This window comes from Chlorocebus sabaeus, chromosome 9 (assembly GCF_047675955.1).
Source record: "Chlorocebus sabaeus isolate Y175 chromosome 9, mChlSab1.0.hap1, whole genome shotgun sequence".
In the NCBI taxonomy this organism is placed as follows: Eukaryota; Metazoa; Chordata; class Mammalia; order Primates; family Cercopithecidae; genus Chlorocebus; species Chlorocebus sabaeus.
In genome coordinates this window covers 27,145,531-27,161,268 of record NC_132912.1, presented here as the reverse complement: position 1 = coordinate 27,161,268, position 15,738 = coordinate 27,145,531, and the positions used below count along the sequence as shown (strand labels likewise).

At 45.0% G+C, this 15,738-nt stretch overlaps 1 protein-coding gene and 1 pseudogene across 1 annotated transcript in view; one reads left to right on the top strand and one right to left on the bottom strand.

Annotated features, from left to right (window-relative positions):
• The window catches only part of ERVFC1 (Endogenous retrovirus group FC1 Env polyprotein), a 32,455-nt gene that overhangs the window by 13,169 nt on the left and 3,548 nt on the right, over nt 1–15,738 (bottom strand). The gene's annotated exons all lie outside the window — the stretch shown is intronic.
• LOC103238039 (leucine-rich repeat-containing protein 37A3 pseudogene) lies at nt 9,068–14,565 on the top strand (annotated as a pseudogene).

The following is a 15,738-nucleotide window of genomic DNA, read 5'->3' as shown; positions in this document are numbered from 1 at the left end:
TTTTTTTGTATTTTTAGTAGAGACAGGGTTTCGTCATGTTGGCCAGGCTGGTCTCAAACTCCCGACCTGAGGTGATCCACTGGCCTTAGCCTCCAAAAGTGCTGAGATTACAGGCGTGAGCCACCGTGCCTGGCCGGCACTAGGCCTTTATAAACTAATCATCTGTGATCTGTGAAAGGGAAAGCAAAAGAAGAGGGGAACTCCACAGGTTTTATTTCAAGACTTGCCTGATTTACTCCTTCTTAGAAACCTCTTTCCTCTTCAGTAGAGAAAGAAATGCCATAGGCTTGGTTCTGAGGGTAAAGTCAAACTCTAATTCAAGTTAGGAAAGGTTCCAGTGAGAACCCACTCTGTAAGGCGGCAAAGACGGTTCCATCTGGAGAATTTGAACCCTGGCTCAACAGGAATGGAGGTGGATGTTACACTGGGGGTCCTTATCCTGGCACCTCCCAGAGCAGATGACCTGGGGGCTAGAGGCTTGGAGGTCAGTTTGTAAGGAAATTCACTCAGTCAAACTTCTGAAAATTACCATTTGCTAAGCTCACATGATAAAAACAAATATAATTTTAATTTAGATGACTTAATTCAATGGATGACACTGAGTGACTAAATTTCCTTTAAGTATTATTTAATTACATTTAGATGCAATCTTAATAACTCTGATCAATTGCAATGGTATAACAACTGCTGTCAAAAATGTTTCAACCCATTTGCACTGAGAGTGTGCTATGCCCCTGGAATGAAGTCAAAGACTGTGGATTACAGAGAAATAATGTCTACGTAAAATCAATAAAAATATGTTTGCATTTGCTTTGATGCTTCTAGCAATATCTTCAATTAGGATTACTACTTTATAATCTATAAGACTCCTGCCCCCTAGAATTTAATAAAAATAAGTGAAATAAAATTCAGTGATACATTATCCTTTCTCACACCAACTCTGAACTGGCTTTTTTTTCCTTTTTTTTTTTTTTTTTTTGAGACAGTTTAACTCTGTCGTCCAGGCTAGAGTGCAGTGGTGCTATCTCGGCTCACTGCAACCTCTGTCTCCTGGGTTCAAGCAATTCTCGTACCTCAGCCTCCTGATTAGCTGGGATTACAGGCGCCTGCCACCAAGCTCGGCTAACTTCTGTATTATTAGTGGAGATGGGGTTTCACCATGTTGGCCAGACTGGTCTCGAACTCCTGATCTCAGGTGATCTGCCCGCCTTGGGCTCCCAAAGTGCAGGGATTACAGGTGTGAGCTACCGTGCCCAGCCTCAACTGGCTTTTTGATTTTATGTATTTAATAAAACACATCACAAGACAGTCACTCTAACAAAAATGAAGAAATGAAGTTCCTTAACAATAAATTGTAAGAAAAACAAATTAATTGTAAAGTGTTCTTTTAAAAAATTTGAAAGTTGAAAATCTTTTTTCTGCTGTAGCACTCAGGGAGGGGGTGTCAATACAGACTTAGAAAATTTCTATTTGGGTGAGGAAAGAAAGATATAACCAGATGGAATTGAAAGAATTCAGAAGAAGGTTGTATGCCAGAGAAAACCACAGCAGTTGCTCAGAAAGTATTTCTTGAAATCCCCGGTTTTACTCTTTATACATGCCTGATAACCCAGCTACAACTGCAGCAACGCTGTCACTCAATTCCCACAGAAGACAGCCATTGATTGTTTTGATCTGAAACCTAGCAGATCAGTCTTAGGCCACCAGTCTTTCTCAATTCTCCAACCATAAACACAAATCATTTAGTCTGCCCTTTTTAAGTTGATGCACATGAGTGTAAAACCAGAAGTTTACATGACTAGGTTGCTTTCTCATTGCTTCCATAACTCCAAAAAATAGGCTTTTATTTAAAAATAGAACTTGTAAAATAAGGCGGGGTGCGGTGGCTCATGCCTGTAATTCCAGCACTTTGGGAGGCGGAGGCGGGCGGATCATGAGGTCAGGAGATCGAGACCATCCTGGCCAACACGGTGAAATCCCGTCTCTACTAAAAATACAAAAACTTAGCCGGGCGTGGTGGCGGGTGCCTGTAGTCCCAGCTACTCGGGAGGCTGAGGCAGGAGAATGGCGCCAACCCGGGAGGCAGAGCTTGCAGTGAGCAGAGATCACGCCACTGCACTCCAGCCTGGGCGACAGAGCAAGACTCTGTCTCAAAAAAAAAAAAAAAAAAAAAAAAAAAATTAGAACTTGGCAAATGAATAGTCCACACGATGGACTAAGTGCCTTTGGAATGCTTTTTTTTTTTTTTTTTTTGAGACAGAGTCTTGCTCTGTCGCCCAGGCTGGAGTTCAGTGGCCGGATCTCAGCTCACTGAAAGCTCCGCCTCCTGGATTCACGCCATTCGCCTGCCTCAGCCTCCCGAGTAGCTGGGACTACAGGCGCCCGCCACCCCGCCCGGCTAGTTTTTTGTATTTTTTAGTAGAGACGGGGTTTCACCGTGTTAGCCAGGATGGTCTCGATCTCCTGACCTCGTGATCCGCCCGTCTCGGCCTCCCAAAGTGCTGGGATTACAGGCTTGAGCCACCGCGCCCAGCTTGGAATGCTTTAATAAAAATAAGCCACTGAGATATTTAACTTTGAAAAGAATCAACTATACAGGCATGCTATTCATTCTGGCTTCATTTTCTGTCACTTTTGAAAAGAGCATGCATTTTCAGAAGACTCACCACACTGGGCAAATTGCATAGGCATCTAACCTATATTTTTACTAGACAATGGTAAACATTTTATAAGAAGAATATTTTTGCCTGTTTTCAGCTGAAGAGGGCGGATCACGAGGTTAGGAGATGGAGATCATCCTGGCTAACACGGTGAAACTCCGTCTCTACTAAAAATACAAAAAATTAGCGGGAGGTGGTGGCGGGCACCTGTAGTCCCAGCTACTCAGGAGGATGAGGCAGGAGAATGGCGTGAATCCAGGAGGTGGAGCTTGCAGTGAGCTGAGATCACGCCACTGCACTCCAGCCAGGGCAAAACAGCAAGACTCCGTCTCAAAAAAAAAAAAAAAAAAAGTTTTTAAATAAAAGATTACCAGTTACCAATTACTCTGTCTCATTAAAATTTATGTATTTGTCATTTTTTTGTATTTGCCTATGCACATTTGTACTGTCACAACTGTATTCAGTGTTTCCACAATTTTGAATTGTTTTTCAATTAATATTACACTATATATATTTCTCAGGTATTTTCATAGTATCAGTATTATAAATAAAGACTCACTTTTATGTAATCTTAATCTGGTTTGGGGTTAGGATAAAATTTACATTTTTTTAAAATTGAGATTTTTTTATATGTTCCAGAAAAATGTGTAAAGCACGGGCATTAATTACTACTTCAAAGTTTGAAAAAAAAAAAATGGATGTATTGAGTAACGTATTTTGGGAATTGAATTGACTAAAAGAATCTCAATTTTTCCTGAGTTTAAAGTCATTTAAAACTTTTCTCGTTTATGAACTTTTGTGTGGAAAATGCCAATTTATTTAAATACACCTTCATATATAGTATATTGCTAAACGATTGTGCATAGTATTTCATCTTAATTTTTTTAAAACCTTTTTTGTTTAATAAATATTTATTCCTGTATCCTGCCTTTGTAATTTCCAACTTTAATTTGTATTGATTTTTGCTTGTTTAATTTATTATTGCTTTAAACGAGTCAACTCATTTACTTTTCAACTTTTCTTTTGACCTTTTTTGTTTTATTTGTATTATTTTTTTCAATTATCTGTATTTGAACAACGTGATTTCTTTTCCTTTCTCTAAAAATAAACACTCACAAAGCTCTGAATTACTTTCAAGTTCTGCTCTGGTCACAATAGTTAGATGTTAATATGTAGTTTCTTCATTTTCTTTTTTTTCTTTTGCAACAGGGGCTCCCCACTGTTGCCCAGGCTGGGTACAGTGGCACGATCATGGCTCACTGCAGCCTCCATCTCCTGGGCTCAAGCAGTCCTCCCACCTGAGCTCCCCAAGTAGCTCTTTTCAAAATGGCTTTTACTTTTGTCCATTAAGATGGTTTTGACCCCACCTCTAGACACCCTACCAGCAAGAGTCCCAACTGGAAAACCAGTGAGGGATAAGGGAGTGGGAATATTGAGGCGGGGGTGGGTAGGGAAGAAAGCACTATCTTGGTGTGGGGGACACGGTGCTTAGGGACCAGTGCTGGAACATTTAGGATGATGGGATGTTTCGGAATTAAAACTGGATTCTTTTCCGGATGCCAAAGAGGCAAATGTGGAATGTCAGGATATCACCTGTCATTATACGGATACAGTTCAAAGCAGAACCTTCCTGCAAACATGTAGGGATATGAGGCATAGATATTTGTGCTTTATTTTCGGTTTTTTGGAGGTTGGGGAATGGAGTCTGGCTCTGTACCTAGGCTGGAGTGCAGTGGCGCTATCTCCGTTCACTGCAACCTCCACCGCCCAGCTCACTGCAACCTTTGCCTCCCGGGTTCAAGAGATCCTCCCGCCTTCAAGACATCCTCCCGCCTCCGCTTCCTGAGTAGCTGGGATTACTAGCATGCACCACCATGCCCAGCTCATTTTTGTACTTTCAGTAGAGACGGGGTTTCACCATACTGGTGAGGCTAGTCTGGAAATCCTGACCTCAAGTGATCTGCCCACTTAGGCCTCCCAAAGTGCTGGGATTACAGGTGTGAGCCACAGCGCCTGGCCTGTTTTGGGTTCTTTTCTTCTCTTTTTGAAAGTGCAAAAGTTGTTAGGAATTGAAGAGTTTCGCCTAAAGGAGCCTCTACCTGCAGAGAAGCTTAGGCTTGCAACCAGTGAGAAAGGAGTTTATGCTAACAGGTATATAGCCTGGGCAACAGCACAAAAACTCTGTCTCAAAAAAAAAAAAAAAAAAAAGTATCGTAAATTATGAAAGACAGAATAAGCATCTTCAACAATAAAAAATGAAAAACAATAAAAACTGTACTCCATAATTAGAAAACAATAACTCTTAGGTTGTTAAAATATTTTGTTAAAATATTATGTTGTAAATAAGACACCCTCAGTATATATGCAGAAAAGATTATATTAGTATAGGAAACAGCTGTGATTGTAGATATATTAAACTAGAGAAATGCTAATCAGAAATAGGTTTATCAATTAGAAGAGAGAAGAAATTTTTGAGTAAATGCAGAGTCTATAATTTAAAAATATACAATTTTTATTTTTATTTTAAATTTTATTTTAAATTTTTATTTTAAATTTAAAAATTGTATATTTTTAAATTAAATACATTTATTCAAATATAAAAATAAAAGTTTATAAATATGCCAAAAGAAATATTGCTGGTTTATAATCAGGTTCATAGGAACTAACAGAGTAATTAGATGAGACAGTGTGCAAATAATTACGTTATTTTAGTAAAAATATCTAACACTGTACCTTCCAAATTAAAAATATGCTTCTTTTTTAAAGGTCAACAAAAAATTATTGTGCTTCACATTTTTAAAATTTATCCTTCTTGTAGTATAGTTTGAAGTCAGGTAGTGTGATGCCTCCAGCTTTGTTCTTTCTGCTCAGGATTGTCTTAGCTATACGGGTTCTTTTTTGGTTCCATAAGAAATTTAAAGTAGTTTTTTCTAATTCTGTGAAGAAGTCAATGGTAGCTTGATGGGGATAGCACTGAATCTATAAATTACTTTGGGCAGTATGGCCATTTTCATGATATTGATTCTTCCTATTCATGAGCATGGAATGTTTTTCCATTTGTTTGTGTCCTCTCATTTCCTTGAGCAGTGGTTTGTAGTTCTCCTTGAAGAGGTCTTTCACTTCCCTTGTAAGTTGTATTCCTAGGTATTTTATTCTCTTTGTAGCAATTGTGAATGGGAGTTCACTCATGATTTGGATCGCTATTTTTGGTGTATAAGAATGCCTGAGATTTTCTGCACACTGATTTTGTATCCTGAGACTTTGCTGAAGTTGCTTATCAGCTTAAGGAGATTTTGGGCTGAGACGATGGGGTTTTCTAAATATACAATCATGTCATCTGCAAACAGAGATGATTTGACTTCCTCTCTTCCTATTTGAATACGTTTTATTTCTTTCTCTTGCCTGATTGCCTTGGCCAGAACTTCCAATACTATGTTGAATAGGCGTGGTGAGAGAAGGCATCCTTGTCTTGCGTCAGTTTTCAAATGGAATGCTCCCAGCTTTTGCCCATTCAGTATGATATTGGCTGTGGGTTGGTCATAAATAGCGTTTATTATTTTGAGATACATCACTCATAAGTGGGAGTTGAACAATGAGAACACATGGACACGAAGTGGAGCACCACATACTGGGGCCTGTCTGGGGGTGGGGGAGTACAGGAGGGATAACATTAGGAGAAATACCTAACGTAGATGATGGGTTGATGGGTGCACCAAACCACCATGGCACGTACATACCTATGTAACAAACCTGCATGTTCTGCACATGTATCCCAGAACTTAAAGCATAATAAAAATAAATAAAATAAAATAAAATAAAATTTATCCTCCAAGTGAAATTACTATAAGAAGATACATCTAACCTATAAGTAAATAATCTACTGTTTGGAAAAGTTAACAAACTTCTCAACACACAATAGAATTAAGGAAGACAGGGTGGGCTCGGTGGCTCATGTCTGTAATCCCAGCACTTTGGGAGGCCAAGGCTGGCAGTTCACAAGCTCAAGAGATTGAGACTATCCTGGCCAACATGGTGAAACCCCGTCTCTACTGAATATACAAAAATTAGTCCGGTGTGGTGGCATTCGCCTATAGTCCCAGCTACTCGGGAGGCTGAGGCAGGAGAAACGCTTGAACCCAGGAGGCGGAGGTTGCCATGAGCCAAAATCCTGCCACTGCACTGCAGCAGGAAATGAATAACAAAAGAGAGAGAGAGTATGGGGGTGGGGAGTGTGTGTGTGTGTGTGTGTGTGTGTGTGTGTGTGTGTGTGAGAGAGAGAGAGAGAGAAAGAGAGATTATCTCTGCTGCTTCTGTGGAAAAGCAGTCCCACCTCCTCCTGCTGATCAGGGTATATTAATCCTGCCCCATCGTCTTTTGGTTACTGGACCCAAGGAATCTAAAGCCCACCCCCCGGCATATAACCTTCTTTAGAGAGCAGGACTTGCCTGCCTTCCAGATCCCAGAGCTGCAGGGATGAGAATCACAGGAAACCCTTAGATTATTGGGGGCATTTGTAACTGGGGACACTACTGTTGCTACCTCTTATTTCCCTGTAGATTCTTCCTATGGAGGAAGAACTACTATATAAAGATCTGTGACTCTATATGTATAAAAGATGATGCCTCCTGCTTTCAGAATGTCTCCTTTGGCATAGTGCCGCTCTTGCATCTTGAGAATGTTTCCCCAGGGCTCCATCATGAGTCCAACTGCTTCTTTTTTTTTTTTTTAGACAGAGTCTCGCTCCGCGGCCAGGCTGGAGTGCAGTGCCTCAACTACAACCTCCACCTCCCAGGTTCAAGTGATCCTTCTGCCTCAGCCTCTGGAGTAGCTGGCACTGCTTATGCCCACAACCATACCCGGCTAATTTTTGTATTTTTAGTAGAGACGGGGTTTCACCTTGTTGGCCAGGATGGTCTTGATCTCTTGACCTCGTCATCCACCCGCCTCAGCCTCCCAAAGTACTGGGATTACAGGCGTGAGCCACCGGGTCCGGTCAAATTAAGACTATATATATATATATATATATATATATTTTTTTTTTTTTTTTTTTTTCTTGAAACCTACAGGGATTTAAGAATCACTAGTACATCGAGCGGGAAGAAACAGGATGGTGGCTAAAGGTGATCCAGAGTACGGCCCCAGCGATTCGGATTGAGCCTTCTCCCTCCACCCGCCCAGCCCTCGGGCCTCCCTACCCGGCCCGCCGCCCACACTGCGCCCGCCCCTCCCCGCCCGCTTTCCCTTCTCCCCCCACCTCGGCTCCAACCTGAGGAGCCGGCGGGCCGGCGGACCACGTAGCCCGCGGCTCCCGCTGCGGAGCGCTGCGCCCTGGCCCCGCAGCCGCCGCCCGCATCCGAACTCATCCGGGGGCTCTGCTCGTGGCAACGCGGTAGCAGCCGGGACAGGTGGGCCGCCGCCAGGCTGAGGTGGCGCCCAAGACGCGGCTGAGCTCGCCCAGAGTGGGCAGCAGTAGCCACAGGAAGCCGCCGCCGTCAGCACCCCCCAGCCCCAGCGTCCCGGGCCGGCGGGGGGCGGGGCGGGGCGAGGAGGCGGGGACAGCCACCTGACCCGGAGGGCTGTCGACAAAGTGGTATACGATGACCTCCAGAGCGAGGAGGAGGGAGGACGGTGACGCCGAGGAGACCCAGGAGTGTGAGGACAACTAGGAGGATGAGACGGAGGACGACGACGATGACTCCGATTACCCGGAGGAGTTGGAAGACGACACGAGGACGATGACTCCCATTACCCGGAGGAGTTGGAAGACGACGAGGAGGACGCCAGTTGCTGCACGGAAAGCAGCTTCAGGAGCCATAGTACCTACCGCAGCACTCCAGGCTGGAATGCAATGTTGCGATCTCGGCTCACTGCAGCCTCTGCCTCTCTCAGGTTCAAGAGATTCTCCTGCTTTAGCCTCCTGAGTAGCTGGGATTACAGGTCAGTTGCTCTCCCTGGAAGGAAGAGTACTCTCGGATTTCACCTTGAAGGAGGAAGAGTTCAGGCTGCCAGAACTGGACTAGCGCTTCTGAATATCCCCAGGAGAGGTCCCGTGACTTCCTCAGGAAGCTCTGCCGTGCCCCCACCCAAACCTACCCCACCACAGCAGGCTGCTGGAGTCCTGGGACCACCCGGGTCTGCGGCCCAAATCCTCCCTCACGAAGGGGAGGGGTATTCCGGCGAGGAGGCATGGGAAGGGGTGCTTGGGCGGGATTGTGACATCAGACTGACATGGTGACATGGAGCAGATCTAGACGCGAGCCTAATAAAGGTGGCATAAATAAAGGTGTCATAAAGACAGGGCGGGGTGCACGCTTATAAGGGGCACGAGGGTCTTGGGGCTGCCAGAATGGCTGCAGTTTAGTGTGCGGTGCCAGCATGTGTCATGTTCAGCTGCGTTTCTGGGGCCCATGGCCCCTCCTCAGGTGGCAACTATTGTGGCTACTAGTCAAGGAGGCTCAGCCTCTGGAGTGGGTCAAGGACCTGCTCAAGCTGACCTCTAACTCCCCTGCCACCCCTGGGGCCGCCTGAGCCCTGGTCTTCCCGCTCCTCCCATCTCCCATGGGAATCTCCCCATGCGCCTACTCCCCAGGCAGACCCGGCGGACTTTGATTACCTGGGGCCCTCTGCTTCCTGGCAGATGTCAGCCCCACCCCAGTAATCGACTGAAAATGTGGTGCCATACCTGGACACGGATTCAGCTGGAGAGCTGCTCCTGGGGTCAGAGCAGTTCTCCGCTGCACACCAGGATTTAAATGACAAGCTGACTCTGCAAGAAAGGCTCCCAGAGGTGGTTCCAATGCTGAACGGGGATCAGAACCAGACCCTAGTTCAGCCTCCTCGCCTCAAAAGTAAGTTTCAAACTGCAGATCTTGATCGGGCTGCAAGTCATCAGGCAGATGAAATACTTGTTCCACTAGACAGTAAGGTTTCAAAACCAACCAAATTTATTGTTTCGCCCAAGAACCTAAAGAAAGATCTAGCTCAGTGTTGGAGCCTTGCTAAGATTGTTGGAATTCCACACCAATTATCCAAACTTCAGCATCAGAAATAGACTTTGCAGGCTGAATATTGGAGTATAGACACACTGTATCCCGGCAGCTGCCTCCAGAACTCCGGGTTAACTTGGATGAGCCCCCAGGGCTCCCTGAGCAAGTTGGACTTTCTCAATTCCATCTAGAGTCTGAAACTCAAAATCCAGAGACCCTTGAAGACATCCAGTCCTCTTCACTCCAGCAAGAAGCCCCAGGGCAGCTTCCACAGCTCCCTGAGGAGGAAGAACCTTCTTCAACCCAGCAGGGGGCCCCAGCTGGGCCTCCAGAGTACTCTATGGAGAGTCAAGCTCAAACTCTACCGAATCATGAGGTGACAGTTCAACCTCCAGGTGAGGATCAAGCTCATTATAATTTGCCCAACATTACAGTTAAACCTGCAGATGTGAGGTTACCATAACTTCAGAACCTACCAATGAGACAGAATCTTCCCAAGCCCAGCTGGAGGCCCCAATTCAGCTTCCAGAGGAGGTGGAACATTCTGCGACCCAACAGGAGGCCCCAACTGAGCCTCCAGGTCCTCCTATGGAGCGTGAACTTTCCATCAGTGAGCAAGAGCAGCCAGCTCAGCCTTCTGAGTCTTCTGGGGAGGTGGAATCTTCTCAGACCCAGCAGGAGACCTCAGCTTAGCCTCCAGAAGAGATGGAACCTTCTGCAAACCAAGAGGAAGCCCCAACTGAGCCTCCAGGTCCTCCTATAGAGCCTGAACTTTCCCCCAGTGAGCAGGACCAGCCAGCTCAGCCTTCTGAGTCTTCTGGGGGGTTGAATCTTCTCAGACCCAGCAGGAGACCCCAGCTCAGCCTCCAGAACATCATGAAGTCACAGTTTCAACTCCAGGTCACCATCAAACACAGCATTCAGATTTTCCCAATGTCTCTGTTAAGCCTCCAGACATGCAGCTCACCATAGGAACAGAGCCTAGTGCAGAGGTGGGAACTTCTGCAGTCCACCAGGAGGCTACAGCTCAGCTCTCAGGGCCAGGTAATGATGTAGAACCTCCTGCTATCCCGCATGGGGGCCCACCTCTGCCTCCAGAGTCATTGGAAGAGGCTTTACCTTTAGCAATTCAACAAAAGACTTCAGTTCAATTTCCGGAACCTATTAATAATGCAAATCCCTCTCCAACCCAGCAGGAGGCTGCAGCTGAGCATCCACAGACCGCTGAGGAGGGGTCCAGCTCAGACTCCAGAGCTCCCTAATGTAGTTGTAGCCCAACCTCCAGAGCATTCAAACCTGACTCAAGCCACAGTTCAACCTTTGGACCTGGGGCTTACCATCACTCCAGAATCCACAACAGAGGTTGAACTTTCTCCTACCATGCAGGAGACCCCAACTCAGCCTCCTAAAAAAGTTGTACCCCAACTTCCAGTATATCAAGAGGTAACAATTCCAACACCAGGTCAGGATCAAGCTCAGCATCCAATGTCACCCAGCGTTACAGTTCAACCTTTGGACCTGGGACTTACCATCACTCCAGAATCCACTACGGAGGTTGGACATTCTACACCCCTGAAGAAGACTCTAGTTCCTCCCAAGCACCCTAAGGTGACACTTCCATGTCCAGACCAGGTTCAGACTCAGCATTCAAACCTGACTCAAGCCACAGTTCAACCTTTGGATCTGGGGCTTACCATCACTCCAGAATCCACGACAGACTTTGAACCTTCTACAGCCCTGACGACTACAGCTCCTCCTCCAGAACACCCTGAGGCGACACTTCCACCTTCAGACAAGGGTCAGGCTCAGCATTCACACCTGACTTAAGTCACAGTTCCACCTCTGGACCTGGAGCTTACCATAACTACAGAACCTACTGCAGAGGTTAAACTGCCTCCAACCATGGAGAAGACCTCAACTCAGCCTCCAGACCTGGGGCTTGCCATCACTCCAGAGCCCACTACAGAGATTGGACATTCTGTAGCCCTGGAGAAGACTACAGTTCCTCGTCCAGACCAGGTTCAGACTCTGCATCGAAAACTGACTGAAGTCACAGGTCCACCTACTGAACTAGAACCTACTCAGGATTCATTGGTTCAGTCTGAATGTTATGCCCAAAATAAGGCTTTAACTGCACCAGAGGAACAGAAGGCCTCCACAAGCACCAACATATGTGAGCTCTGTACCTGTGGAATGAGACGCTGTCGTGTATTGATCTCAGCCTGAAACAGAGGCTCCGCCAAATGCCTGTGCCAGAGCCCAACACCTACAATGGCACCCTCAGCATCTTAAATTTCCAAGGAAACTATATTTCTTACATTGATGGAAATGTATGGAAAGCATACAGTTGGACTGAGAAACTAATTCTCAACGAAAATTATTTGACTGAATTGCATAAGGATTCATTGAAGGCCTGCTATCCCTCCAGTATTTAGATTTATCCTGCAATAAAATACAGTCTATCGAAAGACATACATTTGAACCACTACTATTTTTGCAGTTTATAAATCTTGGTTGCAATTTACTTACAGAACTGAGCTTTGGAACATTTCAGGCCTGGCACGGAATGCAGTTTTTACACAAGTTAATTCTCAATCGCAATCCTCTGACAACTGTTGAAGATCCATATCTCTTTAAACTGCCAGCATTAAAATATCTAGACATGGAAACAATGCATGTCCCATTTACAACAATTAAGAACATTCTCATGATGACTGTTGAACTGGAGAAACTGATCTTACCTAGCCATGTGGTCTGCTGCCTCTGCCAATTTAAAAATAGCATTGAGGCTGTCTGCAAGACAGTCAAGCTGCACTGCAACAGTGCATGTCTGACAAACACCATACATTGTCCTGAAGAAGCATCTGTAGGGAATCCAGAAGGAGCACTCATGAAGGTGTGACAAGCCCCGAAGAAGCACACGAGCACTGAGCTGACTGTTGAGCCGGAGGCGGCCTCAGACAGCAATGGCATCAACTTGTCAGTCTTTGGGAGTGGACAGCTAGACACCAATGACGAGAGGGATGTTATCAGTGCACTAAGTTACATCTTGCCATATTTCTGAGCGGTAAGTCTAGATGTGAAATCAATGTTGTTACTGTTCATTAAACTGCTTTCTTCAAATGTGCAAGATGGAGATAGGCCCCTGGGTATTTTGAAAAACAATACAAAGAGCCCCTCTCTTCAACCTGTATCCAACAACTCAACTTAAGAAAATAAATTGAGAAAGCTGTATTTGCTGGAAAATATGTTAGATGCAGAAATACAAGAAAAAATTGATGAAATTAAAAGGGAAGAAAAAACTGCCATGCTTATGCAGTCCAGCTTTCTAGGACAATTTTAAATGCCAAATATTTGAAAAGAAATTAGAAACTATCCAGCTACAGGAAAACAGCCTGGCAAAGATTCAAAGCATAGGCAAAAACCTGCAGAGAGTGAACAGACTCCTTATGGGCCCAAAGAGCATTCAGAAAAGGCACTTCAAAGAGGTGGGAAAGCAGAGCATCAAGAGGGAAGATGGACCCAGCCATTTGCAGAGAACAATGCCAAAGAAAAAAGGCTCGGGAGTCCAACCCAAGGGAGCTGACAGAGCCTCACATAGAGCAGGGGTCTGAGAAGTTAGTGGGAAACACCGTCTACACCAAGCCTTCATTCACCCAAGAGCAGTCTCCTTTATGTTGAAACTGTTCTCCATGGGCGGGCCTTCTGCCTCCACCTCTGCAAAAGCCCTACCTCAGGTCAGAGACAGATTGAAAGACTTAATCTACACCATTTTCATTTTAGAACATGCAAAGGCTAGAGTTAAAAATATGAAGACTGCTAAACCAATCGTACATTCCAGAAAAAAATACCACTTTCATAAAACTCACTCCCGCATGGCTCACAGAACACCCAAGGCCAAAAAAGAGTCCAAACTTCAGAAAGAAAAGTTATCTCGATAGACTGGTGCTCGCAGAGAGGCCTCCGTTCTCTGCAGCGAAGAGCCTATGCATTTCCCTTCACAGGGGGCTTTTCATCTTTAGGAGACCCGAGCCCTCAGGAAAATCCTCTTCCGGAAGTATTTCCTCCTTCAGAACGTTTTATAGAAGACACTAATGTAAAAAACACAACTGCCAGAAATGCCTTTGAAGAAAACATTTTTATGGAAAACACTACTATGCCAGAAGGCACCATCTCTGAAAACACAAACTATAATCCTCCTCCTGAGGCAGATTCTGCTGGGACTGCATTCAACTTAGGGCCAACTATTACACAAACTGAGACAAAATGGGAATACAACAACGTGGGCACCGACCTGTCCCCCGAGCCCCAAAGCTTCAATTACTCATTGCTCTTATCTCCAGGTGATCAGTTTGAAATTCAGCTAACCCAGCAGCTGCGGTCCCTCATCCCCAACAACAATGTGCGCAGGCTCATTTCTCATGTTATCCGGACCTTGAAGATGGACTGCTCTGAGACCCACGTGCAATTGACCTGTGCCAAGCTCATCTCCAGGACAGGCCTCCTGATGAAGCTTCTCAGTGAGCAGCAAGAAGTAAAGGTGTCCAAGGCAGAATGGATACGGACCAGTGGAAAACTGAGAACTATATCAACGAGAGCACGGAAGCCCAGAATGAACAGAAAGAGCAAAAGTCGAGTGAGCTCACAATAGAAGTTCCAGGATATGGCTATAACAACAAACTCATCTTGGCAATATTTGTGACTGAAATACTAACGACTTTCATTCTAGTTTTCTGCCTTATTGAGATTTATTCTCACCGAAGGTCATCAAAAGAAGATGAAGGATTCTCAAGGGGCATTTTCAGATTTCTGCCATAGAGGAGATGCTCTTCGCGAAGTGAGACTCAGGTTGGATCTTTCTCACTCAGACAGCCGCTCTGGCTTAAAGATATGTACAAACCTCTCAATGCCACAAGAGTAAATACCAGGCATGGAAGCTGCACAAGAAGTCATCTAATGAGGATGAGATCCTCAACAGGAACCCTGGGGACAGCGAAGCCCCAACATAGAAGGGGGAGGAGAGTGAAGCCCTGCCATAGGAGGAGAACACAGAGTGACCCCAGCCCGCCTCAGGCCTCCTGCAAAAATACTTAGCATAAACAACAAGGGCCATCAGAAAGAAAAGCGGGACTGAAGCCAGCGGCCTATGTGTCCACAGAGGCAGCGGGCAGAGGAAGCACAGAGCCATCATTCCCTCCCTTGATTCTCAGTCTAGTCACCCAGACCTGAAAACATATCCTCAGGGGGTGGAGATTTTACAATACCATTGTTCTTGGTGGAAAAAAAAAATCATTAGTTTTTTATATATTGTGCACTGACAGTGACATAGTAGACTTCTTGATCATCTTGAGAAGTCTACAAGACACTAGAAGAATAATCTACTTGTTCAGTTAACTTTCAATGTATCTGTTTTGTCTTTTTGTCTTAATTTTATGCATAGAACTGCAGTGAATCTAACTAAAGTGAATAATAATTCAAGAAGCTTAGGCTCTATTAAAAACACACACAGTCATGAATTCTCTATTTAACATGCCTCAATATAGGAATTTAGTCAAAAGTAAGTATTTTCCACCTTTGCAGTGGTTCTGCCATTTCCAAATTCTTACTCCTAAGTGCTCTCAATTTTGTTGTGTTGCTTTTTTTAGAAAAAATTATCACCACAGCCCTGTTTAAATTTAGGTAATAGCTCCCTAAAGCCCCCATGTTAACGTCTGAATTTCTGATATGATGCCTCCAATTTTACTCCAAATTCTTTTTTTTTTTTTTTTTGAGATGGAGTCTCGCTCTGTCACCCAGGCTAGAGTGCAGTGGTGCGATCTCGGCTCACTGCAAACCCCGCCTCCCGGGTTCACGCCATTCTCCTGCCTCAGCCTCCCAAGTAGCTGGACTACAGGCACCCACCACTAAGCCCAGCTAATTTCTTTTTGTATTTTTAGTAGAGATGGGGTTTCACCGTGTTAGTCAGTATGGTCTCGATCTCCTGACCTCGTGATCCGCCGGCCTCGGACTCCCAAAGTGCTGGGATTACAGGCATGAGCCACCGCGCCCGGCCCAAATTCTTATCTCACTAATATTTTTTTTTTTTTTTTTTT